The sequence below is a fragment of the Globicephala melas genome, chromosome 13, assembly GCF_963455315.2.
Source record: "Globicephala melas chromosome 13, mGloMel1.2, whole genome shotgun sequence".
Classification (NCBI taxonomy): Eukaryota; Metazoa; Chordata; class Mammalia; order Artiodactyla; family Delphinidae; genus Globicephala; species Globicephala melas.
Genome location: NC_083326.1, coordinates 14,122,586 through 14,149,909, shown reverse-complemented (window position 1 = coordinate 14,149,909; position 27,324 = coordinate 14,122,586). Strand labels below are relative to the sequence as shown.

At 47.2% G+C, this 27,324-nt stretch overlaps 1 long non-coding RNA gene across 1 annotated transcript in view; it reads left to right on the top strand.

The window, feature by feature from the left end:
* LOC138842942 (uncharacterized) overlaps nt 1–19,813 on the top strand; it is a 54,482-nt gene extending 34,669 nt beyond the window's left edge. The window contains exons 2-4 of the long non-coding RNA XR_011377953.1: nt 3,533–3,652; nt 7,884–8,001; nt 19,698–19,813. This is a non-coding gene — a long non-coding RNA (uncharacterized lncRNA). The remainder of the gene's footprint in view (nt 1–3,532; nt 3,653–7,883; nt 8,002–19,697) is intronic.
* The last annotated feature ends 7,511 nt before the right edge of the window (nt 19,814–27,324 follow it).

The window sequence follows — 27,324 nt, the reverse complement described above, 5'->3', positions numbered from 1 at the left end:
TAACTGTCTCTCCACACCTGGTCTGCCTCCCCAGATTTCCAGAACCCATCTTTGTGAAGGGTGCTTTTCCGCTAAGGTGGGACTGGGTACTAAGTGACAGTGGGTGTGGCATCCAAATCTGGAGTAACTGACAATGGCCAATTCAGGAACCCAATTGCCCTTGGATTAGGCTGAGTCGTCAGGATTAATCCCTCCTGTCCCCAGTGAGAAAGCACGGACAGCTAGCTTTCCTGCAAGCCCCAGAAGAGCTGCTTACCCATTATCTGCAAATGGGCTGAGAGCTCTTCCCTGACCCCTTCGGTTGACGGCAGCCATGCCACTGGCTATCTGTGTGAGGGCAGATTGGCCAAAACAAAACTTGGCATCATTCGAGGGCTTGAAATGTCCAAAGAATTCTCCTATTACCTCTTACCTGTTCTCCACCAATGTGAGAGGGAGATGTTTTTGTAATTTTGCTGATATTAAACCCAAAGCTCTTGTTAGCAGCTTACACTAACATAGTACTTGCTATGCTATTCAGAAGAGCTTGTACATATACTCAATTTTCCTAACAACTGAAGGAAGCAGATACTGCTCTTCTCTTCATTCTACAGTCGAAACTGAGGAAGAGAGAAGTTAAGCTAGTATGTGGCAGAGCTAAGATTTGAACCCAGGAATCCGGGCCCTTCATCATCACATCCTTCTCCTATTATCTTAAGGAGTAGATACTCCATCGTGGAGTATCTTTCGAAATGTAACATGTGAATATTCTTATCCAGCAATTCCATTTCTTGGTATTTAGTCTAGAGAACCACTTATGTGCCCAAGGAGGCATGTACCAGGAAGTTTTTTGAAACACGTTTGTAAGTCTGAAAAACTCCAGCCAAGCTACACGTCGTCAACACAAGAAGAGACAGATTAAGCATGGCATTGCCATTTTATGCAATGCTGATATCATCAAGCATTTAAAAAAAATAACGCAGCCCTTTATGGATTGGACTGACCTTGTAAGACTGCCGAAACTTGATAAGTAAGATAAGCCAACTGAATGGCAAGTATGTACAGTTTAATGACGTATGTACAACAACAGAAAAAAAAAGATATATATATTTAGATGACTCATATGTAAATGGATGGAAAAATGCCTGAAAGGACGGAAAATCCTTCCTCTTGAGAAAGTACTGAGATGGAGGGATAGTGCTTGTGGGAGACCAACTTTTTTGTGTATTTTAAAGAATACAAATGTATGTATTTGGGCTCTAATTAAAGGTAAACAAAAATTTTTAAAAAGAAAGCAACTTGCTTTGGACTACACAGCTAAAAAAACAAAAACAAAAACATGCAAATCTTGTGTTCATTCCAGTTGATATGTTATCACTCCAGGACTGTCCATGAACCCCACCTTGGCCCCCTCTGCTAATTTCAGTATTTCGTTAGTTATCCATCTGTAGCAGAGAATGCTAAATCTGTCTTCAAGGGTTCTCGCCTTCGGAGAAGCAAGGAAACATGAACCACAGCCTGACTTAACTGTCCTTTCCTTTATAGTCAGTGCCCCGTGGCCAGGATATGTGGTGACTGAACCAACTATGTGAGTCAAATAGCGTGTTTGTCAGTGTTGTAACCTGTGGGACTTTGCCATCAGGGAGCTGTCAGCTGGGAGGAGTCACGGATGGCACACAAGGTCTTCGACGTCACCCCAACTCTTGACGGTTTCATTTGTCCTTTGTTCTCTCTCCATCCACAGCAGTGGCCCCTGGGAATGGGAATAGTCATGTCTTGTAAATTACTATTACAGGTGAATATTATACTAGGAGAAATTTTTAGACATGAATTAGTATATCACTTAAAAAAAAATCATTGTGGTAACCCACAGCAGAAAAGGAAATTGATGAAATGAGTGAAATCTTTCCTTAAAGCCTACCGATTACCATCTTGAAAACCAATCATGTAACAGATTCTTCCTAGACTATTTACATACGTTAGAGGATTAAGTGCTTTACAGGCAATAGCTCATTTAATCTTCACAACCACCTCTGAAGAATATACAACTATTATGCCTTCATTTTACAGATGAGGAAATTGAGCCACCAAATAATGGTGACGCGCTTACTGAGTTAGAAAAGGGTGGAGCCAGAATCTGAACCCGGAGTACCTGGCTCTAGAACTCTTAGCCACCTGTGTTATGTTGCTTCTCAAAAATGTTAAATGGAGGGACTTCCCTGGTGGTCCAGTGGTTAGGACTCCACTGCAGGGGGCCCAGGTTCAGTCTCTGGTCAGGGAACTAAGATCGCACAAGCTGCACGGCATCAAAAGTGACAAATGGAAATGTTAGAACTAAAACTTCTGACTTGTAGTCTGCTGCTTCTCTGGGATGACCCTAACTATATGCCACGTCCAAATCGTATATTAGTTGGAGATACAAAACGTGTAAGTTGTGGGAAATTTACCACACCAGAAATAAATACACAAAATATATTTACGTGGAAGATGATTCTAAATCTAAGACTGTCTCTAAATTTCCACTGTTTGGATAGAGCGAAATGTTATTTCCAAGCCTGGGGCTCCACAAAGGATAGGCATGAAGCTAGCACTATAGCCAGAGGACAGAGTGGAGAGGGTCCTCTGGGTTCAGGCTGGTGTTCTTAGGGCTGCTGTGAGTTGTGCGCTGCACAGCTCCAGGGCTGCCTCACACGCTGAAGATGTCAGCCCTTGTGGCTACGAGGGGGCCCCAGGGGATTGGCCACTGGAGCTAGGTGATCTTGAACACACTGCCGAACCTTTCTGAGTCTCAGGTTTCTCATCTGTAAGATGTAGGTGGTATTAATAACCGTTTAGGTCACTTAAAGGAGATTAGGTGAAATAACATACCTGGTGACTAACCAAGCATTTAATGCCGACTTGATGAATTTGCGCTTACTCAAAAATGCCAGCCCACTTGCCGCCCTCCCCGGGGCACCTGCCTGCTTCTCAGAAGGAGCTGTAGTTTCCCAGTTTCACCTGGAGAAATACCTCCCACCTGGCGATTCCTTTGTATTGAATCAACTCCTCTTTGGGGAGGCAAATATGCACACACTTTTTGAGTCCAATAGGAAAAAAACGTTGAAAGAGGTGGCATTGGCCGTAGGCTCATGCAGTTTTCCCTCTCCGACGGGGCTGTGGCCGCCCTGCCATCCACTAGGACTTGAGGTTAAAACCATGGCTGCCCTCCCTGGGGCATTGGCAACATCTGCAGACAATTTTGATTGTGACCACTTGGGGAAGGGGTGCTATCGCTTCTAGTGGGTCGAAGCCAGGGATGCCGCTAAACGTCCTACGATGCCCAGGACCGCCCCCCATAACAACGTTTCTGGCCCGAATGTCAGCAGTGGTGGGTGAGAAAGCCTGCCTGGGGACTCCCAGCCCACCCGCCAGACTGAGTGCAGCCCCCAGCCAAGGGACCACGCTCCTTCTCTCCCTAAGTACCACTCATGGGGTGCTGGGGTTTCTCGAATTCCTGAGAAAAGTCAGAGATGTCCCAGAACAAGTGGTGATGTTGGGGATTTTTATTTTTCAGGTTCATGTGGCATGGAAAGATGACGGACTCAGGAGGGCCCCAGAGACGCACACTTTGATTTTTATCTACTTTGCTTTCCCAGAAAGTTCCTGAGAAGTCAGACTCTGTGAATAATATCGGGTAAGCATCTCTAGCTCCTCACCCTCTGAAACCTACCTGCAGACCAGGTTATTTGGTTCACAAGGGCATTGTTAAAGTATCACCTGGGAAAATAACCTGGGAAGTTAGTTCTGAGTCACTGATTGAGCAACTGAATCCTCTGATTTTTTTTTCTAGAAGATTTCTTTGAATACCTTTCTGGACACGTTTTAGTGATCTCCTTTACTACCCGTTGTGATTCTTGGTTAGGCAACTCCCACACTGGTTCTTTTTTCAGATAATTCACTCTTTTTTGTTTTGTTGTTTTGTTTTTGTTTTTTGCACACACATATATTTATTAATCACACATTTTGTGCAAAGTATTTAATCCTTAATAAGAATATAAATATATATAAAAGGTATGTTTTGTTCCCTAACTTTTTTTTTTAAAAAACATCTTTATTGGGGTATAATTGCTTTACAATGTTGTGTTAGTTTCTGCTGTATAACAAAGTGATCAGCTGTATGTATACATATATCCCCATATCCCCTCCTTCTTGTGCCTCCCTCCCACACTCCCTATCCCACCCCTCTAGGTGGTCACAAAGCACCGAGCTGATCTCCCTGTGCTATGTGGCTGCTTCCCACTAGCTATCTATGTTACACTTGGTAGTGTATATATGTCCATGCCACTCCCTTACTTTGTCCCAGCTTCCCCTTCCCCCTCCCCATGTCCTCAAGTCCATTCTCTATGTCTGCGTCTTTATTCCTGTCCTGCCCCTAGGTTCATCAGAACTTTTTTTTTTTTTTAGAATCCACTCTTAATTTCCTGTGGTGCATGGGAATGGCATGAGTAACTTCACTTTAGACAATTTACTGAACTCTTCTTTATCACCTTTTACTGATATCCCCAGCCTGCCTAAATTCATCTCCCCACTGCTTGCTTTCTTCAGCTATGCTGGTCAGCAGTGAAAACGTTAAAACCAAGACATACATGCCCAGTGGAGGGAAAGCAGAGGGCTGGAATTCCCCCTGACTGGAGAATAAATAATCCAGAACTCCAGAACTGGTGCCCACCGTGGGAAAAGGGATTTATTATTAAAAGAAAATAGAAGTGAAATAATTGGGTAGGGAAGTGGTATACTGTAGCTTGTGAGTTGTTTTCTTTTCTTTCCTGGATTATGTCTACCCTTGAAAACATGGAGGGCACTGATGGCCTTTCCTGAGGGATGACAGAAAACTTTTTGCCCCCGATCCCTTTTTCTAAGTCCAGAGAGGAGAAGAGCCAGCCTCTGAAATGGCTGTGCTTCCTTAGCAGAAGTCAAAATAAAATCTCACCTTTCAATGTGGATGTTTGGGTGTAGGACTGTGCACCCAGACTCCCCAGGCCGAGAGCATAGCCCCCCCCTCTTTCTCGGTGTTTGTCCATAGGCATCCGGATAGAGGAATGGGCTCAAGTCCACTACTGAGCCTTCAGAGTAGCCCCCTGTCTCCCTAGGAAGCCCCGGTGTTTGGGTGGACCCTAACCTTGGCTACCGGCCCCCTCACACATTAGCCAGATACTTGTGAAACGTTCTGAAAGTGGCTCTCAATATGCAACCTGCAGGTAGGCTTAAAAAACAAGGGTAGGGACTTCCCTGGTGGCGCAGTGGTTAGGAATCTGCCTGCCAGTGCAGGGGACGAGGGTTTGAGCCCTGGTCCAGGAAGATTCCACATGCCACGGAGCAACTAAGTCCATGCGCCACAACTACTGAGCCTGCGCTCTAGAGCCCGCGAACCACAACTACTGAGCTCACGTGCCACAACCACTGAAGCCTATGCACACCTAGAGCCCATGCTGCACAACAAGAGAAGCCACCACAATGAGAAGCCCGCGCGCCACAACGAAGAGTAGCCCCTGCTCACCGCAACTAGAGAAAGCCCGTGTGCAGCAACGAAGACCCAATGCAGCCAAAATAAATAACTAAATAAAATTGACTCTTTTAAAAAAAAAAAAACAAGGGTAGGATTTTTGGGTGAGATTTCCAGCAAGTAGAGGGAGAAGAGAGAACCACTCACAAGGTACAAATACCACTTCCCTGTGCAAGTCTCATTTGCGGCTGATTATTCAGCTCTATACCACACGAAGGGAAAAAACCAGTCAGCCAGTAAGGAACCAGAGGACTCAATCAGCCCTGCTCTGGCTGAAATGAAACACTGGAGCCCAAGAGATCAGAATGAGTTCCCCAGGCTCAGCTCATGCATACTTGATATAATGGCTTCAATAAAAGTCAGGAACACACACAAAAGGAGCAATTAAATGCTTCCTGAGAAGGAATCTGATAAAACTGATGGGAATGGGAACCCAAGTCTGATAAGAACAGGCAGAAATGAAATATGATCAGCAGCTTCCTTGATAGGTTTTCAGGGAAGCTCATTTTTGGTGGTTTAGTCATTTGTTTGAAAGAGACTCAGGTAAGCAGCTGCTGGAGATGTGTCCCTGCACGCAGGTCTGTCTGCTCCTGGAGCCAGGGATCAACTATGCAGGTGCTTACCTGGAGGAGAAGGAAAGAGGTAGCGCAGCTGGGAGACCCCAAATTAGAAGAGACATAGAGAGGAAGGGAGAGGGTCCCTGAGCCCCCCTCAGGTCCTGTCCACGGCACAGGTGTCACTGACTCTTGTTACTCCCACCCCTGACATTTTTAGCTCTCCCCCTTCTAAGCCTTAGGAGAACATGGAGTTTTTCTCTTAATGATCTCTGGGGTTGCTCGCCAAAGATCGTGTGATAAGACAGAAACACAAGAATGTTCCTGGGATGGATTCAGAATGGTGTATTGCTCCCAAATACTGGGCTTTCCTCCGGTATAGATGGTACATTTTATACATTTTCAATGACATGGAAGCTAGTGAGAAAGCTCGTTGGCACACACTGGAAACCTTCCTGCCCTGTCTGTCACAAGGGGAAAAAGGATCCCAAGGGGTGAATGGAATTCCTGGGGGGTTTACCAGATTAGCCCCTTAGCATTACATCCGGTTAATGATCACCAGGGGAGGATGAACCCCTTCTGAGGGAGAAAGCGTAGGTCAATTTTGTGATGATGTCACTCACATGTGCACAGTACCAGCCTGGGAAACCTACATTCCAAACTCCTTTATCCTTAGGAAGACATGGTTTTAGCTAATCTACTTTGTTCTTCCCTCTTTTGTACCGTAACATACACTCAACTCTGAGCACTGTTAAAGTATAATTTTCACTCCCATGCAAATACAGAGTGAACTTCAAAGATTTTATTCAATTCTTTGAATAAAGAGGGAACCAGAAAATATTAAGGCTGGTCAAAGAACATTTGAGGAATGGGGTATTTATAGGCAACTTAATAAAGAAATGTTAGGATAAGATTGCTGCATTAGATAAAACACTGGTTAATGTCCTACAGGGCAATAAACCATAATTTGTGGGGTTATCTTGTCTGCTAGACGGAGATTATTTGCATCTCCATTGAATGCAAATCTACAAGCTTATATGTAACTTCACTAAATCTGGGAATTTTAATCAATAGTAATCATTGATGAAACAAAGTACATTCCCCTACATAACTCTTAGATGGACCTTTGCCCCCATGTGACACTGAAACAAGATACCATCCACAGTTTTGGCTTCTTTTTAAGTTTTAGATAGTTTTTCTTAATAGCGTCTTAAGATTAGGAGCAACATTTTTCATTTTGTCTGCCCCACTCTCACCCCAGCACCGCATCATCTTAGGCATGTAACATGCCCAATAGTGTTTATTGAAGGATGTATTTTTAAAAAATTAATTTATTTGTTTTTGACTGTGTTGGGTCTTTGTTGCTGCATGCGGGCTTTCTCTAGTTGCGGCGAGCAGGGGCTACTCTTCGTTGCAATGTGCGGACTTATTGCGGTGGCTTCTCTTGTTGCAGAGCACGGGCTCAGTAGCTGTGGCTCACAGGCTCTAGATCGCAGGCTCAGTAGTTGTGGCGCACGGTCTTAGTTGCTCCGCGACATGTGGGATCTTCCCGGACCAGGGCTCGAACCCGTGTACCCTGCATTGGAGGCGGATTCTTAACCACCGTGCCACCAGGGGAGTCCAAAGGATGCATTTTTATCAATGAGAGGAAGCTTTTCTAGTTCCCCAAGTGACATATACAGCATGTTTATCCCTATTGTTTATCACCCATTCTTTTTTTTTTATCACCCATTCTTATTCCTAGCTTTATGATTTTTTTTCTAAAGATGCTTCACATAATAAGAATATTCTTATTTCTTTATCGTCAGGTCAGCCCAAGCCAGAGGTAACTTCGTATAAGAATGGTCAAACCATAGATGAGTGTGGCATTGTCTCCAGTTGTGAATTCTTTGAGAATCAATATATTCATCTATTACATCTCTATTGGTAAGTGGATGTGCCTCTGTGGACTGTTTACTAAGAGACCCATGTTCTGTCATGTGCTGGTTACTATGAGGTAAGGCCAAAAGATTGGCTCCTGTTTGGTTTTTGAGTTCTGCTGGATGCGATTAGCAGTCATCAAACAAGGCATCCAGCAGTGACTCTGCTGAGCTCTGCCTGGTAACTCATCACACTCCTCTAATTTGCTGTCATTGATGGAATTACAACTTTATCTAGAATTTTACTCAAGGTGGCCCAGCCATTTCCATTCCTTAAATGGGCTCTTCATTTAATCTTATTCTCTCTGGAAAGTTAAGAAGCTTCATGGGATTTCAGCATCTGTCACGGAACATTTCTTGTGTAAGAATGGAAGGAAGGAGAAGTGATGGACCCTGACCCCATAGCAAGTTGGTGGTGGAGTTAAGGCTAGAAACTGTACCTCCTGGCTTGGTTTGAGGAAGTAGCGTGGTCCAGTATAGTGGTTTCTCATTCTTTTTCGTTCCCCCAAGAACTATGTGTTTGGATGAAATCAGGAAGCTCCATGTGTGAAGTAGAGAAATGAAAACTCCTCTGGTTGAAGCTGGCTGGGGAGTCTGTGCTCTTGGTCCCCAGTGCTGCTGGATTGATCTTCATGTCACTTACGGTGGCTCTGAGGAGACTGAGGTCTGCAGAGCATGGTATGAAAATGACTGGTAGGCATGGGTGTGTGTACATAGCCTCGGAGCTGAAAATAACAAAGTGAAGACTTGGGTTTGCATTTTAGTTCTGCCGTTTTCTGGCTGTGTGACCTTGGCCAGTTACTTAACCTCTCTGAAACTCAATCTCTTCGTCCCTAAAATGGTGGCTGAGAGAATTAAATGATTTAGTGCTTGTAAAAGGCTTGTTATAGAGTAGTTGCTAATAAAAGCTTTCTTATCTCCTCATCTATGCCTTTGTTTCAAAGTAAGGTCAGAGGCCATTTTACCATGGTTGAAATGCCTGACTCAACTGGCTTATGGCATATCAACCTGATAATTCCAGACATCCGTTTATTCATTCATTATTTACTTTTTAAATTATATTCATCAAGCAGCTACTATACGGCAGGCATGTTGCTTAATGCCAGGGTCGAAGTGAACAATGTGAACATTGTCTGCACCCACATAAAACCTCAAGTCCATCAGGGACGACAAGTGGTAAACAAGTCATGCCCGCATGCTCCAATAGCCTGGGAAGCAGCCCACCTGCCACGGCCGCCCCTCAGCCATGGATTGGACTTCCTGCCTCTTCATTCCAATTTTGCCAAGGCCTTCCCCACTCTCCTCTTTACCCCATTCACCTTAGAATCTACCTGTACAGCTCACAGGCAATTCTAGTTACCCATGGATCTGGTACCCAGCCTCAAACATCCTCTTCTCCTTTGCACAGTCCCCGCATTGGGTGCTTATTTACTTCTCAGGATTAATGATTGTTCAGTAGACTGTGGGCCTCCTAAAGGCAGGAACCCTCTCTGTTTCACATTAATACATTATCTATCTATCTATCTATCTCTATCTATCCATCTCAAATATATATTTGCTGTTGTAGTTGTGGTTGTTAGTTTGCTTAGATCAGCATTGGCAAGTTTTTCTGTAAAGGGCCAGATGGTAAATATTTTAGGCTTTGAAGGCCAGATGGTCTCTGTCACAACTCCTCAGCTTTGCCAGCATGGTGCTAAAGCAGCCATACACACAGACACACACACACACACACACAGACACACACACAAAAGCATGGTTGTGTTCCAATAAAACTTTATTTATAGAAGCAGTTGGGGGCCAGATTTGGCTTGTGAACCATAGTTTGCAACCCCTGGTCTAGATGGCAAGATCCTTGAGGATATACACAGAGTACTTGTATATCTTCTACTCTTCCCTTGTTCCTCTGAGCATGCGGTACATATGTCTTGATTGACTCATTTGGGTCTTACACTAAGCTAAAATAGTATACTCACTTTTTAGCCAGAAGGGAAGCTTAATGTGTATTCTGTTACTGATGAGATACCATTTAGGAATTGAGACTTGCTATTGTTATTTGTTTTTTTATAGAGGACCAGGAATATAGGCAAACCCAACATCTGTAGGGTGTTAAGGAAGTTAAGAAGTAGCCATGGTGAAGCCCCAGGGTCAGGTGGGCAGGTTACATGGGAGAGGCCAACACAGGAAAGAGAAACTTAGCAAGGGAGCTAGTGCTGTGGAAGGGGCAGGGGGTCCTCATTCTCTGCTCTGAAGGCCAGCAGGGCAGTGGTTTATCGTAAAAATGAAAGGTTAAATGTGACAGAATGCACTCTTTCCAAGTTCCTGGCCTGCCCTTTTGAAAACTAGACCCCTACTGGGAAAAAGTATTCAGTCCTAAGGCAAGGTGAATGGTAGGGCAAGATAACAAAAGATGTGACTGCATTCTTTTCTGCTTAGTAGTAAATATGTGGGATACTAATAATCTTTAAAAGTTCGGGCTTTCTACACTAGTAGTTCTGAGCTGTAGCTGCCCATGAGCAGGGCAATAAAACCCACTAACGCTTGTCCTTCACCCTTGACAAAGTCAGTCCCCAGCCCAGGTGATTGCAATGTGTTGTCCAAGATGCAAAATACTTTGCACCCGAAAACATTCATCTGCAAAGTAGTTTGACTTCTACCCGTTTATTAAGTGCTGGTTAAGAAAATGGGTGGGATATTGTGCAAATGCCTTTCAAAGACTGAAAGTGAGCTGTTAGTTACAATATTAGTCTTGAATTTTCTTGCCATTATCAATGCACCATAAATCACCTGATTAGCTCATAGTTTCCCAAAGAAAAGTACTTTGCTTCACCTACCTGGGTTTAGTCCTTCAGTCATTAAATCTGAGTTCTTAGATATTTGAAAGCTCCTGTTTCTGTGTTTCCCAGCTTTCTCTGGTTTAATAAACCTGATCTGCAGTTCTGCTTTGAGGCCAAGAGCCCTGCTTCCGTATTTATCCACATTCTTCATCTTGCCTCTTTCCTCAACCAGGTAGCACCTCTTCCCCCGTCCTTCCTGCGTGCTCCTCCTCATACCACCCTAATCTCGTACTTTGGGCAAATGAGACTGCTTGGAGAGATTGATCAGTGCTGTTGTGACCTTTCCATTACCACAGGTCAAGTGTGCTTGGCAGACAAAAGACATGGAAAGCCAAGAAAGCATTCCAAGAGAGAGAAACATCAATGATAACAGTATGGTTTGCACTGTAGCGTGAAATTTTTTTTTTTTTTTTCCCTGAAGACATAGGGGTCGGGAGAGGGGAAGAAAATGCAAATATTGATAGATGTTTTCTACCTCATAGTGAAAGCAAGTCACGAGGACGTGTATACAAATGGGGAACTGTGGTCTCTTATGAACACAATTTAAAGACAGGCAGCAAAGCAACAGATACAAATCTGTCCAGGAACCCACACCTAGAGAGAGACACTCCTCTCCGCAGCAAGGAGGCCTCTTTGGATGGTCACGGTCACGTCCACCAGGGCTGAGAGTGAGCCCAGGTTACAAGTGAGGCAGAAAGGAGGGAGGTGAGGGGGGTGACCAGGGCAGGAGCTCCGACAGGGTTAGAGGGATGGAGAAGCAGCCCCTTTTTTTTTTTTTTTTTTTTTTTTGCGGTACGCGGGCCTCTCACTGTTGTGGCCCCTCCCGTTGCGGAGCACAGGCTCCGGATGCGCAGGCTCAGCGGCCATGGCTTACGGGCCCAGCCGCTCCACGGCATGTGGGATCTTCCCGGACCGGGGCACGAACCCGTGTCCCCTGCATCGGCAGGCGGACTCTCAACCACTGCGTCACCAGGGAAGCCCAAGCAGCCCCTTTTGATCTCTCGTCAGCTCAGCCCTGGCATTGGCTGGGCTGGAGGCGGACCCTGCAGAAGGCCTGGTGGGAACAGTGGCCGGAAGAACTGCACAGTCATCGCAAGCCAGTCTGCTCATATGAGTATGGGTTGCACAGGGTGCCCCAAATTCGTGTTCACCTGGAACCTCAGAAAGTGACCTTGTTTGGAAATAGGGTCTTTGCAGATGTAATTATTTAAATGAAGATAAGATCATACTTAGATTAATATGGGTCCTGACTGGTATCCTTATAAAGAGAGAAAACTGAAAACTGGTGTCCTTATAAAGACACAGATGGAGTGTGAAAACAGCCACGTGAAGACAGGCAGAGATTGGGGCGATGCAGCTGTGAGGTGCGAAAAGCCCAGGATTGCCAGCGGCCACCCGAGGCTGCGAAGGGGCAAAAGGAGAGATTCTTCCAGAGAGCCTTCAGAGGGAGCTGAAGACCTGCTGAGACCTTGATCTTGGACTTCTGGCCTCCAGAACTGGGAAGGAATAACTTTTTGTTTTATGCTGTTCTCTTTGCGGTAGCTTGTTATGCCGGCTCTAGGAAACTAATACGTGGTGTGTCTGAGTATTCTAAAAAAATGCTATTTACCTACCTTGGCATAGGGCTGACCAGCTTTACCTGATAACATAGAGCTGGTTCCCAAGAAGATAGCAGCTGAGTTCATCCAGGCCACCTGGGAGGCATCTGTGGTCAAAGGGCAAAGAACGTTTTTCCAACTCTACCATAACTGGGTATTTACTCAAGATTTTGAAGGAAAAAAAATCAATATGAAGACTTCCTGGGTCACGTATGTTTATGCCCCCAGGGAACATCTGGCCATGTCTGGAGACATTTCTTTTCTTTTTTTTTTTTTTTTTTGGCGGTACGCAGGCCTCTCACAGCTGTGGCCTCTCCTGTTGCGGAGCACAGGCTCCGGACGCGCAGGCTCAGTGGCCATGGCTCACAGGCCCAGCCGCACCGCAGCATGTGGGATCTTCCCGGACCGGGGCATGAACCCGTGTCCGCTGCATTGGCAGGCGGACTCTCAACCACTGCGCCACCAGGGAAGCCCTGGAGACATTTTTGATTGTCACAGCTGGGAAGGGGTGCTACTGGCATCCGGGGGGTAGAGGCCAAGGAGGCTGCTGAATGTTTGACATTGCCCAGGGCAACATCCCACAGCAAAGAACCAGCCATTCTATAATGCCAGTAGTGCTGAGGTTGAGAAACGGTATAATAAACCACCACAAAACAAAACAGAGGGCCCTGCACCAGCAGCAGCTGATTATTTCTCACGAATCTGTGGGCTGGCAGTGGTTCTTCCCCTGGAGTTGCCTGGTCCACTCATGCTCACTCATGGACTTGAGTCAGTCTGGGGATTGGCCGGGCTGGAAGGTCCAAGATGGTCTCACCAACAGGTCTGGTAGTTGATGCTGGCTGTTGGCTGGGCCACCTCAGTTCTCCTCCACGTAGACTGTTACCCTCCAGTTGGCTGGAACTGGCTTCCTATGTGTCGGTCTCAGGGGAGCAATCCAGGAGAAAGCTGCAAGCCCTCTTGAGCTCCTTCACAACACCATCCCCACCACGTCCCCTGGGCCAGAGCAAGTCACAGGGCCAGACCAGATTCAAGAGGCAGGAAGAGAGAGGCCACCTCTTAAAGAGTGGAGCAGGAATGTCACATTGCAGCAGGGTGTACATAACTGGGTGAGAGGAATTAGTGGGCGCATTTTGTAATCTACTGTACCCTTAAGAGTTTAAAATAAGCTTTGCTGCTTGTGAGCTGTGTGGCATTGAGCAAGCCAGTTAACTTCTCTGAGCTTCAGTTTCTTCATCCGTAAAATGAGTGTTTGTGATGATGTATTGAGATGATTCACGCAAAATGATCAGCGAAGTGTGCAGATCAGTGCAACAAGTATTCGTTGTTACTAATTATCACTTCCTGAAAGTCTTGTGTTCCCAGAATTACTCTGAAAGAATTACTCTGTCCTAGCATATAATACCAGGTGTGTTTAGAGCCAGAATAATTTTATATGAATAGTTTTGAAAATGTTAGAATCAATGGAGAATTTTGAAAGACAAGAAGGAAATGGATATTTAATAGGAGAGCTGTAACCCAGACACAGGGTTGAAGATGTTTTTGTCATACGTGTTTATACTCCAAACCCTGTTTGGATGGTTTTTAGAAGGTGGAATCTGTGATTTTCGTGACGTCTCGGCCTTTTCAGTTATTCCTCACATCTGGATGGACAGACAGACGCCAGGAGTCTGATACTATGTATAAAATAGATAACTAATGAGAACCTACTGTATAGCACAGGGAACCCTACTCAGTGCTCTGTGGTGACATAAATGGGAAGGAAATCTAAAAAGGAGGGGATATATGTAGACGTATAGCTGATTCACTTTGCTGTACAGCAGAAACTAACACAACATTGTAAAGCAACTATACTCTAATAAAAATTAACTTAAAAAAAAAAGAAAGGTAGCTTAGTTTGGCAGTGTTTTTCCTCTCTGCTATTTGCCCCTTGGAGGATAAAATATAATTAACACGTTTGATCAAGGACCCACTGGGTAGAAATAAAGATGACTGAATCTTGCTATGTCTTGGCTAAGAGGGAAAAGGCATTTCATCCAAGGTCAGAAAGCATTTTGTGAACTTCGTGTTCCCGTGAGCTTAAGTAGGTGTCACAAGTCTTAAGGAGGAGTGGTAGAGCTTTCTGGCACCAGGAAGGCCTCTGTGTTCCCAGCACGGAGCTGGGACGGGCTCCTGCGGCATTCTTCCTGAATGAATTCAGCAGATACGCTTTGTGGCCATTCCTCAGACCACTGCCTGGAACATTTCTGGAGTGAGTCCCAAGGGTGTGACAAGAAACACCCATTTGGTCCCCAGGATGATAGGTCCGTGCTGATAATTGCTGCTCATCGCCACATTCCGGTTTTAACTTTGGTAGGTAAGTGTCTCAGTGGAGTGGATGGTGATGGGAACCACGCCATGGGACACTCAGCTTTTCCTGTGTGCTCGCTCATCCTTTCCTGGGGACCAGACTTGGGCAGTTGCTCCCACCATGGTGCTGACTCTCAGGGCAGATCTATGCTAGTCTGGGGGCAGGTGACAGGTCAGTCCCTGAGCCCCTCCCCAGATGGTGGGACAGCCAGAGAAAGATGCACTAGTCACTGGAAATTGGACACACGCTGAATGGCTCGGGAAAGGCCATTGCATCGACACCTTCTGAGAACTTAGGACCAATAACATGAGGGAAGTTCTTGGGCCAACTGGGGTTCAGTCTCACTTTGTAATCACAGAATCATGGGCTGACATTTCTGAGGACTGAGAAGATAGTGAGAGAGGGAAAGCGGGGGTTGGGGTGGGGAGAGAGGACAAGCTCTCTGGTGTCTCTTCTCATAAAGGCACTAATCCTGTCACGAAAGCCCCACCTAATCACCTCCCAAAGGCCCCGTTTCCAAATACCATCATATTGGGAGTTAGGGCTTCAACATATAAATTTTAGGGGGACATAGTTCAGTCTACAGGATTGCCCCAGATATGGAAGGTGTCCCAACCACATGCAGGGACAGGCTTGGACCAGGCCAGTGGGGGTATATGGGGGACCACTGGTTAAGGATCAGAGATTTGGGCTTCCCTGGTGGCACAGTGGTTAAGAGTCCGTTTGCCAATGCAGGGGACAAGGGTTCGAGCCCTGGTCCGGGAAAATCCACATGCCACAGAGCAGCTAAGCCCGTGCACCACAACTACTGAGCCTGCACTCTGGAGCCCGTGAGCCACAACTACTGAGCCCACGTGCCACAACTACTGAAGCCCACGTGCCTAGAGACTGTGCTCCGCAACAAGAGAAGCCACCGCAATGAGAAGCCCGTGCACCGCAACGAAGAGTAGCCCCCGCATGCCGCAACTGAAGAAAGACTGCGCAGCTACGAAGACCCAACACAGCCAAAAATAAATAAATTAAATAAATAAATTTATTTAAGAAAAAAAAGAATCAGAGATTTGCAGCACTCTGCGAGACCATGTGTAGATACTTACAAGGGCTGGCTCCAGAGTCATAGCGCCCAGGTTCAAGTGTCAGCCTCTTAATTGGGCATGTAGCTTAGCTTCTATCTGCCTCAGTTTCTATATCTGTAAAGTGGGAATAATAACAGTATCTACCTTGCAAGGCTGGGGGAAGATGACCTGAGATAATACACGTAAGGTTTTTAGAACAGTGCCTGTTACTTAGCAAATGCCAGGTAAATGTTCACTCTTTTTACCCTGAGGTCTTTTGTGATTCGTTTGACACAGTTAGTCACTCTCAGTCATAAGAGTTTGAAAGTGCAGTCAGGCTGCCTGCCCGTTTCAGAGAAGATGAGGTCAAGCAGATCTTGGAATTCTTGAGTGAGAATCTTAGTGCAGATTCCAGAGCTGGTATAGTGTGACCGCTGCTTATATAGGTGTTAACAAGCCAGGCTCCGTCCAAAGACATGGACTCCACCCAGGTAGGCAGGACAGATGCAAGACTGTATGTGAAGCTTGGCGCAATGATTCAGTCCAGATCTTGAAGTATTAACTCAGTTCTGAGCCATTACTGAGCTCCAGTGTTACTCAGGCCCACAGAGCCTTTTCCCTTGCTCTTCCCTCTACCTGGAATGTTCTCTCCCCAGATAACCCCATGGCCAATTCTCTTACTGCCTTCAGGTTTCTGCTCAAAATCACCTGCTCACTGAGACCTTCTCTGACCAGCCATCTGGTCAGAAAAAATAGCACTCACGGGCTTCCCGGGTGGCGCAGTGGTTAAGAATCTGCCTGCCAATGCAGGGGACACGGGTTTGAGCCCTGGTCCGGGAAGATCCTACATGCCGCGGAGCAACTGAGCCCGAGCGCCGCAACTATTAAGCCTGCGCTCTAGAGCCCATGAGCCACAACTACTGAGCCCGTGCACCACAAGTACTGAAGCCCGCGTGCCTAGAGCCCGTGCCGCGCAACAAGAGAAGCCACCTTAATGAGAAGCCTGTGCACTGCAACAAAGAGTAGCCCCCGCTCGCCGCAGCTAGAGAAAGCCCGCATGCAGCGACGAAGTCCCAACACAGCCAAAAATAAATTAAAAAAAAACAAAAACGAAACAAAATAGCACTCCCTGCCTGCCCCCAGCGTATCCTGCCTTCCTTATCTTGCTTTCCTTTTCATGCAGCATGTGACGTAATGTATGTGTGTGTACACACACACATTTAACAGCTTTGCGTAGGTATGTTGGATATACAGTGAACTCTGTGCATTTAAAGTGTTCAGTTCGGTGAGCTTTGACACGTGCACACACACATGGAACCATCACCGCCACCAAGAGAGTGGACACATCTATCCCCTCAAAAGATCTCTCGATGCCCCTTTGCAACCCCACTTTCCTGCCCTCTCTGTCTACCCATCCTCACACAACAACTGATCTGCTTTTGGTCACTGGAGACTAGTTTGTCTTTTCTAGAGTTTGTATATATATGAGATCGTGGAGCATGTACTCTTTTGTAGCTGGCTTCTTTCACTTCCACATAATTATTTCGAGAATAACCTGTGTCATTTGGTGTGTCAGTGGTTCATTTCTTTTATGGCTGAGCAGTGTTTCTCAGTTTCATGGTTTGGATCTAGCAGAGTTGTTATTCCGTTGATGGACACTTGGGTTATTTCCTGGCATGGTATATATTTATTTGTATTTCTCTTTGTCGTGAATTTCCCCCAACTGGAAGGTAAGTTCCATGGGAGCAGAAACTTGTCTGATCTGTTCCCTGCTGGACCTCCAGTGGCCAGCGCCCTCTCAACAGGAAATCGATAAAGAGTTGTGGGTTGAATTAGGCAATGCATATAGTGCTTTTGTTATATTCTTTACTGAGTCCTGATCTGAGGGGAGAGGAAAGAGCTGCTGGGGTTCAGGACACGCTACCCCCAAATATGGTACCTTGGCATATGGAAGATCTTAAGTTGAGGGAATTTTTTTAAATGGAAGAAGCATGAGGATCACTCTGACCTTCTCCCCTCGCCTTTCTTTCCTGAAACAGGTCCTAAAACTCCCCTGTGAAAGGTGTGTCCCCTGTACCAGGAGGAGGGAAGGCCTTGAGATGGGGAAACTGGAGCCAAGAACTCTGTACAAACAAACCTTGTTAAACTCCCCCTTCTCTTCCTGTTGCCTCTTCACCATTTACCACCCACAGCCCAAACCCTTCGTCTTGTCAGTTCTTCACAAATTTATTGTTTCTGCGTCTAAAAGGTCTAAAAGCTTCCTACTCTGGTCACTTCTTTGGGTCTTCATTCTCTTGTGAAGGCTCCACGTACGTGTACAAATTCAATGGACTTTGTATGCGTTGCTCCTGTTCATCTGTGCTTGTCAGTTTAATTTCTCCTCCCCCATAGAGCCATTCTCCGGACAGCCATCTGAACCCCGGGGGAAGGATCTGAATTATGGTGGCTTCTTGGTGGTCAGCCTGCTGGCACTGTAGCGGCTGTGCTGCTGAAGGGGCTGGGAAGGTGGGGAATAATGTTAAAAGGCCTCCTGCAGGAGCTGTAGGCCAAGGCCACCATGTCAGTGGCTCCTTGTCACCCATTAAGCTGCAGGGAGCCTGAGTTTCTGGTCACTCTGTGGCTGCCCCCTTTCTGGCCATGTCATTCCCCACTCCCTGGGCCGCTGCCCCAGCGGGCTGGGAATGCTTCCTCCTTGCCAACCCTGCCTAGCCTTCCCCCAGCATGGGCCTGCTCCCCCCGGCCCTGTGCCAGCGCCCTGCTGTCCTGTCTGCTGCCAGCACCGGGCCTGCTCACCCAGTGGGCCCCAGGAGATGGGAGCGAGGCTGAGGTACAATGAGGTGGCCCGGTGAAGATGTCTAAGAGGTTCACAGCTAGCACCAAGGCTCCTACGACAGAGCAGCAGGCAAAGAGAAGCAATTAAATTGTGATGGGTTTCTTCCCTGACCACAGTCTCCAAGGCTGCTTTTGAGAGAGAAGTTCTTGGGTCTGGTTTTGCACGTTCCCCCCTGCCTGGGTCGAGCAATTAGATTTTTAAAAAAGCAAAACCAACCTGAACAGCCACTGAGTTCCATGGTGGGGGGCAGCTGCTGGGCGTTTGCTGGGGACCCCTAACCACCAGTCAAGTGGCAGACGCTATTTTTCTGAGAATTTAATAAAGGGACTTTCACTCTTCATAGATAACGGCAGAGCCATGGAGCTGGAAGCGACTCCAAGACCTTGTCGCTCAGAGTTGATTTCCCCTGGAGGCTTGTTAGAATGCCAGAGTTCCAGCCCTCACCCCGACTGGCAAATCAGATTCGGCATTTTAACGAGATCCCAGGCGATCTGTGTGCACAGTAACGCACGAGAGGCCCTGCTCTATGGATTACCCCGCTTCTGGCTATACATTACTCCTGGGGAACTCTTAAAAAATACTGAGGGGCTTCCCTGGTGGCGCAGTGGTTGAGAGTCCGCCTGCCGATGCAGGGGACACGGGTTCGTGCCCCGGTCCGGGAGGATCCCACATGCCGCGGAGCGGCTGGGCCCGTGAGCCATGGCCGCTGAGCCTGCGCGTCCGGAGCCTGTGCTCTGCAACGGGAGAGGCCACAACAGAGAGGCCCGCGCACCGCAAAAAAAAAAAAAAAAAAAAAAAAAAAAAATACTGATACTGATACTCAGGTGCTACTCCCAAGAAATGCTGATTTAATTGGTTAAATGCAATTGATCTAGTCCAATTCCTTTACTTTATATATCACCCAAGACCCGAGTGATCAGGGGACCCATCCAAGTTTCTAACAACTGGTTAGGAGCAAAGCTAGGATTACCCAAGAATCATGTCCCCACAGGGCCCCGGGCTCTCGTCCTGTCACTCACGCATCTCATTCTACCAGGGCCATCCTCCAAAACAAAATCTGCTAACACACGTGCTGGAGTATAACTCAAAAAGGAGTGATCGTGTGTACTTCCTTGAAAAACAAGAATTCACGGAGGACCTACAATATACCAGGTACCATTCAAGACCCTGGGGGTTTTTTGTTTGTTTTTATTTTAATTTTCCAAAAGCATTGTTTTTGTTTATACAAAGTCCTACCCACTTCGGAGGCGGGAGGAGTGAGAGGGGTTCTTTTTCAATCCAGCGGCCTCCATATTGTTGTTCTGTCCTGACCAAACACACAGGCAAGCGGCATCATTTGGTAAACTGACTGCAATGTTTAGTCTCTCTCTGCTAGTGTACCAAGGTGATATCAATCTCTGCTTCTGTAAGAATCCTGAATTTAGGATTTTGGCTGTCACTGCTCCAACTTCTATTTCTGAAGGTTTGAAATCAACTGATGGAACAGTAGACAGGCATATAATCACAGTTTCCCCTGTCTGTTCAAATCTCCGATCAAATTTCATCTCCACTTTTTTTTTTTCAAGGAAGCTGGTTGAGGGAATTCCCTGGCGGTCCAGTGGTTAGGACTCTGCGCTTCCACTTCAGGGGGCACGGGTTCGATCCCTGGTCGGGGAGCTAAGATCCCACATGCCACACGGCGAGGCTAAAAAAAAAAAAAAGAAAAAAGAAAGGAAGCTGGTTGACTCTTGCTGCAGTGGCTTTAAACCCACAGTAGTAGCAGCACAGTGAAGTCCCCAATCTCATGGAGTAGGGATGAGAGGGGGAGTCACACATGAGACAGACCAGTAAAACCAGTAAAGTGGTGACAAAGAGTAAAGGAAAGCCAGGGAGGGAAGGCGTGTCAGGGGAGGAAAGTGCTCTCCAGTGAGCTGCTGGGAGCAGAGATGCGATGGGCAGGAGTGGAAGGGGGGCGTGATTATTACCTGGGCAAGAGTGTTCTCATCAGAGGGAATAGCAAGGGCAGAAGGAAGCCTGGAGGTGGGACTGTGCAAGGTCCCTGTGGCTGGAGAGGGTTGAGGGAGGGGACAGTCGTAGGAGAAGAATCCCAGAGACAAGACTGTTGGGTCTTGGAGGCCATGATCTATGCAAGTTGAATCTTATTTTTGAATGAGATGCAGACACACAGGAGGGTTTCTAAACAGAGAAATGATATCTTCTGGCTTCGTTGTAAAAGGATGCTGCTGGGCTGCTGTGGGGTGAATGTTCTGTCTATAGCGTAGACAGGGCACAGTGGGGGGAGACCTGCAGGCGGCGACTCGGTAATTCAGACAAAAGGTGCAGGGGCTTGGTCCATGGTGGTCCTGGAGAAGGTGGCAGGAAGCCAGCAGGCTCTGGATGCATCTGACAGCACCAGATATGCTGCTGCTGGACCGGATGCTGGAGGGGAGGAGAGGACCGACTCCAAGGTGTGCGGCCCGAGCAATCGGCAGAATGGAGTTGCAGATTTTTTTGAGATGAGAAGCGGGTTTGGATGGGAAAATCGAGGTTTGTTTTGGAGCATGCTGGGTATTTAAATAAACTAACAGTATCATTCCTTTGGAATTCTAAGCTAACTTGCTTTTATGAAAGAGCTCTGGGTCCTCCGAGCCTATGTCCAGTGATACGTTGTTCTCTGTCCTTCTCTCAAGAGGCCATGTCTTTCACAGGTGGATTTGCAGTTTAATCTAGGAGTCTTTGTATTGTCACAATATCCCTTGAGATTTCTGGGACCCTAGCTGGCTTGGTGGCCTGTTGGTGAGGTGCGTGGGGATGGTTTGCGGCCACGCTTGAGTTTTCTTTTGATAAGAGAGGTCAGTCGTCTGTTAACTAAGTCTGTTGGCAGTAAGGCCATGAAATGTTTTCCTTTCTGAAGTCAGTTAGCTCATTTCTGTTCAGAGTGTCTGGTTGGTCTGCATTTGGTCCCAGAGGCTCAAAAAGCTGTAAGGGCTTCCCTGGTGGCGCAGTGGTTGAGAGTCCGCCTGCCGATGCAGGAGATGCAGGTTGGTGCCCCGATCCGGGAAGATCCCACATGCCGCGGAGCAGCTGTGCCCGTGAGCCATGGCTGCTGAGCCTGTGCGTCCGAAGCCTGTGCTCCGCGATGGGAGAGGCCGCAACAGTGAGAGGCCCGCGTACCGCAAAAAAAAAAAAAAAAAAAAAAAAAAAGAAAAGCTGTCAGAAGCTCAGCACTTTTGTGCCAAATGGAAGCCAGGAAACCACTCCCCGGACAAGGCCAGGCTGAGATCCCTCCTCTGCCATTCACTTACTAGCTCCCCTACGTCCTTCGCTAGGGACCCGGAGCTAATGTTCATTTAGCTCAGCGCTATCTGAGCCCTGACTGCTCATCACAGTCACTTGGGAGGCTTAAAAAACACCAACGGCAAAGCCCTTCACCCTGAGATGCTGCTTAATTGATTTTTTTTCGGGGGGGGGGGCCTGGCACTGGTATATTTTTCCCTCTTTTATTTATTTTTTATTTTTTTTGTGGTACGTGGGCCTCTCACTATTGTGGCCTCTCCTGTTGCGGAGCACAGGCTCCAGACGCGCAGGCCCAGCGGCCATGGCTCACGGGCCCAGCCGCTCCGCGGGATGTGGGATCCTCCCGGACCGGGGCACGAACCCGTGTCCCCTGCATCGGCAGGCGGACTCTCAACCACTGCGCCACCAGGGAAGTCCCCCTCTTTTAAATAGATTATTTTTTCGAGCAGTGTTAGGTTCACCGCAAAATGGAGCCGAAAGCACAGTTTCCATATCTACCCGCTGTCCCCAACGCAGACTCTCCCGCTGTCTGCGTCCCCCATGGGACTGGGATGTTTGTTACAACTGATGAGCCTCCACCGACACGTCGTTACCAGCCAGAGTCCAGGGTTTACATCAGGGCTCACTCTCGGCATCGTACAACCTATGGGTTTGGGACAATGTGTAGTGACATCTATCCACCAATATAGTATCATACAGAATTGTTTCACCGCCCTAAAAATCTTCTGGCACTGGTATTTTTTTATAAGCACTCCAAGGGATTCTAGGGTTCAGCCAGAGCTGGGAACTACTGATCTAGAGCTTCGTGTGTGCCAGGTCCTGCTTTAAGCACTTTACAGGAGTGAACTCGCATAATCCTCGTGTCACCCCCTGGCGTAGGCCTATTTATTGTCCTGAGCCACTCAGTAGCTTGTCCAGTATCACATGGTGGACGGGCAGCATGTGAACCCAGGCAGGCTTGCCGCTAAGTCTGTCCCTTACCCGTTATACACTGTACTGACTTCGTAGCCCGCTTCCCCGATCTGCTCGGAACTGCACCTGAGTGAAGAGGAAAAGTAGAATTTCCCTGGCGCTTCTCTCCTGAGCAGAATTCTGTGCTTCCAACCCACAGCGCCTATCCTTCAGGGCCCTCTCCCCACACAGCTCATTTCTTCTCTGTCCCTTACACACGACCTGCTTGTTCCAGCTCCGATACATCTGCCGGGAATGCCCTCGCCTCGTCCCCATCTAGCCAAAGTCTGATCCTCCCCTCTGGGCTCAGGTTACCCGCTCCTGGCTCCGTTCCCTGAGATCCAGGCCACCCTGACCTCTCCCCTCCAATCCACCAGAAGCGCTCACTGCCTCAGCTGTGCCTTTTGGAATATGATGACACTGGAGTTTGCAAATCACATGCTGCTCCCTGCTTAATACCTGAAAATCTTATCTCTCAGCAAAATTGGTAGCTCCCCCAGGGAAGGAAACAAGTCTTTTTCCACCCATTTTTTTCTCTCCCTTTTCAAGTGCCATGCAGTGTGCCGGGCATATGTGGTCGTAGGTCCAACAGGACACATGGGAGGATGGGGTGTTCCTGCTTAGCAGAGGCCTCAGGAGAGTGGGAGCACACCTTCCTCACCCTGGTACCCTGTGCAATGTGGTGAGCATCTCACAGAATGATTTCCACTCTTCCCTAAATGACTGCGCTGATCTGCTTCCCAGTGAATTGGAGCCTGAGGTCCAAACCCTTCAGTCTGGGATGGAAAATCGTTCACCCTCTGGGCCCTGCCCACCTCCTGGTGGGCGACTCTTTGTCCTCACTGGCCTGGGTCCACCCCACTTTCTGCCTGTGGTTTGGCGTAAATATTAATTGCATCCCTCCTCACTCTCTAAAGCGTCCTGCTTCAAGAGTAAATCATGCAGTTGCCCTAACTTTCAGCTCAGCACTCCGCCGGCTTGCAAATGAAGCATGGTTTGTTGTTTTCCGTGAGGGCCCAGAGCTTTCCCACCCCCTCTCACCTTTGGCCGTTCCTTCTGCCCGGAACGGGCAGCCCCCTTCCCAACCTCAGGCGTGTACCAGCCTTCCTTCCAGAATCCTACTGTGTATTTCCTAGACCTGCTTCAGCTTTCAAGTTCCCAGGATACCATTTTCATATGCCAGCCCCCTACCCCCAAATTTCTATAATTGGTCTGATTTTTAATGGTTAGCACGTACTGTCCTGTACTGGAGCTGCTTATATAGACACCTCGTTTCCCTTATTGGATGGGGAGCTCCTGAGGCGGGCGTAGGAATTTAACAACTTTATCTTCCATACAGCAGCTAACTCAGTGCCTTACACGTGGGAGAGATTTCTTCTTTTTTTTAGTTGTGTAACTTAAGAGAGTCGCGTCTTCTTTGGACCTCAGTTCCAAAATCTGTAAAATAAATCATCTCTGTATCAGTCAGGGTCTAACCAGAAAGACAGCAACCAAGCATTAAATGCAGGGTTACACAGGTGATGGAGCCAAACAGGCGGATATATTCCCATATCCTTCACGCTATTTCTGGTTGCTAGTCTGTTCCAGCTATTTGTCTGTTCTTATGGTCATAATCTGTGTGTGTGTGTGTGTGTGCGCGCTAGTAGTGGTGTAGTATAGTGAAGACAGAGATCTTATAATACTGTTCATTTTTTTTTTTTTTTTTTTTTTTGCGGTACGTGGGCCTGTCACTGCTGTGGCCTCTCCCGTTGCGGAGCACAGGCTCCGGACGTGCAGGCTCAGCAGCCATGGCTCACGGGCCCAGCCGCTCCGCAGCATGTGGGATCCTCCCGGACCGGGGCATGAACCTGTGTCCCCTGCATCGCCAGGCGGACTCTGAACCACTGCGCCACCAGGGAAGCCCCTGTTCATTTTTATTAGGGGAATTTGCAGCTAAAATCCCTAGCTGCAAATTTGTTTTGCATTTGTTTTCCTTTTGATCAATTTCTTGAACCTAATATGGTTTTTGACAGTTTTGTCCAGTTTCATAGTTCCTATTGGAAAAGGGGATTTACTAACTTCTTCCTCTGCCATATCTGGAAGTCCCCATATTCATTGATTTTTGAGTGTTGATCCAGCCTTGTTTTTCTCAGATAACCTCACTTGTTTAGAATGTATACATTTTTCTAAATATTGTGGATTTGGCTGGCTAATATTTTTAAGGACTTTTGCTGATATTGGGCAGTGAGGTCCCCCAGAGATTAGCATCAGCAGGAAGCCGCCATCCCCTATCTGCAGAGACAAAGGGAGGCGGCAGGGCTACCAGTTCCAGATGGGCCTGTCCTGTAGGACCTGGAGCTACAGGAGGGTAGAAATGCCTGCTAGAAATGCCACCTGAAGCTGGCTTCTCATGTCTTCCCACCCTCCCATCTCCTGCCTTCTTTTGGTCAAATGCAGCAGAAAGCTGGTGGTCCTGGGAGCTGGGGAGATGCAGCCTCCAGGGGCCAACTCTGTGATACAGAGCAAAAGAGGGGACGCGGTGGGCAGAGAGGGTGGGAGGTAGGCAGTCCCTCGAGCAGCACGGCCCAAAGGACCCCTTCAGCTCTCCAGGTGTGCGGCTCAGTACATCTGTCGGATAAATAACTAAATAAATTGGTACATATACCAGGAATCTCCTCATCAGGTTTGAAATACGTCCAGCTGCTTATGGAAAATTTCAAGAAATTCTGTGTGTTTCTAGTGTTGGAATTCTTCCATCTGTATAATAAATATAGCTTTGGGGCATATAAGGGGCTTGCTTATTCCTTTAGTTATTCTGAATAAGTCAATTTATAAAATGGATAGCAGCAGTTAGGCAAGTCATAAAATACAGACACTTAGTGTCAGAAAATATTATGACCCTCACCAGGTGCTGTGACTGCATAGAGGACGAGGATGTCATCATGTAAGTATTTATTGAGCCCAGCCTCTCCCCTTCATGCTGCACGACCGGGCATGGCTCAGGGAGGGGGTGGGGAGACACTGCAGACTGCTTGTTCCCAGATCTTGTTTTCTTCCACTGGAAGGTGGAATATAATAAAATAGAATAATATCTGAAATTCAGAGAGGATTCCAAATCTTACCTCTAGCCAGTAGTTTCAGCTTCCACTCCTATGAACTCTGTCTTCAGGGCTCCTGGCCAGATTGCACAGTTTGAGCGTCAGCAATTTTAACATTGTTGGGAGAGTTTTTTGGGGAGCAGGCAAATGACCTCCAGGAGACAAGAGGGGAAAGGAACAGCGACAGGAGCTGGGCTAATCTGCTTTTCAGTCCAGATGGGGAGTAGTAACTTATTTTATTTGTGCCAGTGGAATCATGAATAAATAAATGTATGAAATAATGCATTTGAAAACACAACACCCTTAGGGGATGATGCCAGTGATGGTGATGATGATGGTGACTGAAGTGTAGGGATTTAAAAGTGTATCCGGCAAGATGGGAATAAAGACACAGACCTACTAGAGAATGGACTTGAGGACATGGGGAGGGGGAAGGGTGAGGTGGGACGAAGTGAGAGAGTGGCATGGACATATGTACACTACCAAATGTAAAACAGATAGCTAGTGGGAAGCAGCCACATAGCACAGGGAGATCAGCTCGGTGTTTTGTGACCACCTAGAGGGGTGGGATAGGGAGGGTGGGAGGGAGACTCAAGAGGGAGGGGATATGGGGATATATGTGTATGTATAACTTATTCACTTTGTTATAAAGCAGAAACTAACACACCATTGTAAAGCAATTATACTCCAATAAAGATGTTTAAAAAAAATAAAATAAAATAAAAGTGTATCCGTTTGGATAGGTCTTTTGCACTGGTAGCTAAAGAAAAAAATGATTGCATGTCTTTAATTGCACTTGTTACATTCTGTTCCCCAACCCCTGTCTTCATGTTCTTATTTTATAGCGTTATTAGTCCTATGGATACTTGCCCTGGGCTCTTAGTTCTCACTCACATTTATAACACTTGCTCACAAGGCACAAAACCATCCTAAGTCAGTGCGATCCCAAGGAACTTCTAGAATTAGCGCCCCTCCCCGCCTCCTGCCACCCCACCTCCACCCCAGCATGGATGGAAACCAGCCTCCTCCTTCCCAGGTCAACGTTTGGGTTAGCCCATTGTTTGCCACGATTGTTATCCACTGCTGCAGGCAGCCATGATGTTAAATTATCGCCTCTGAATTTTTTGGACAAATGCCCTCAGGGAAAATATTGTTCATGCTGGGTGAGCTCTGAATCAGGTCACAGAAAGACAGTCTCATGAGTGAGGTCTTCCAGGAAAGCACCAGACAGGTCAAATCGTGATGATTCCCTGGGAATTGGGCTTTGGAGTTGCTCCAACCCCGTTCTGCTTCCTTCAGTGGCTGCCAGGCTGCTAATTTTCACTGTGATTGTGGGCTCTTGGTTCCCAAGACTACCAT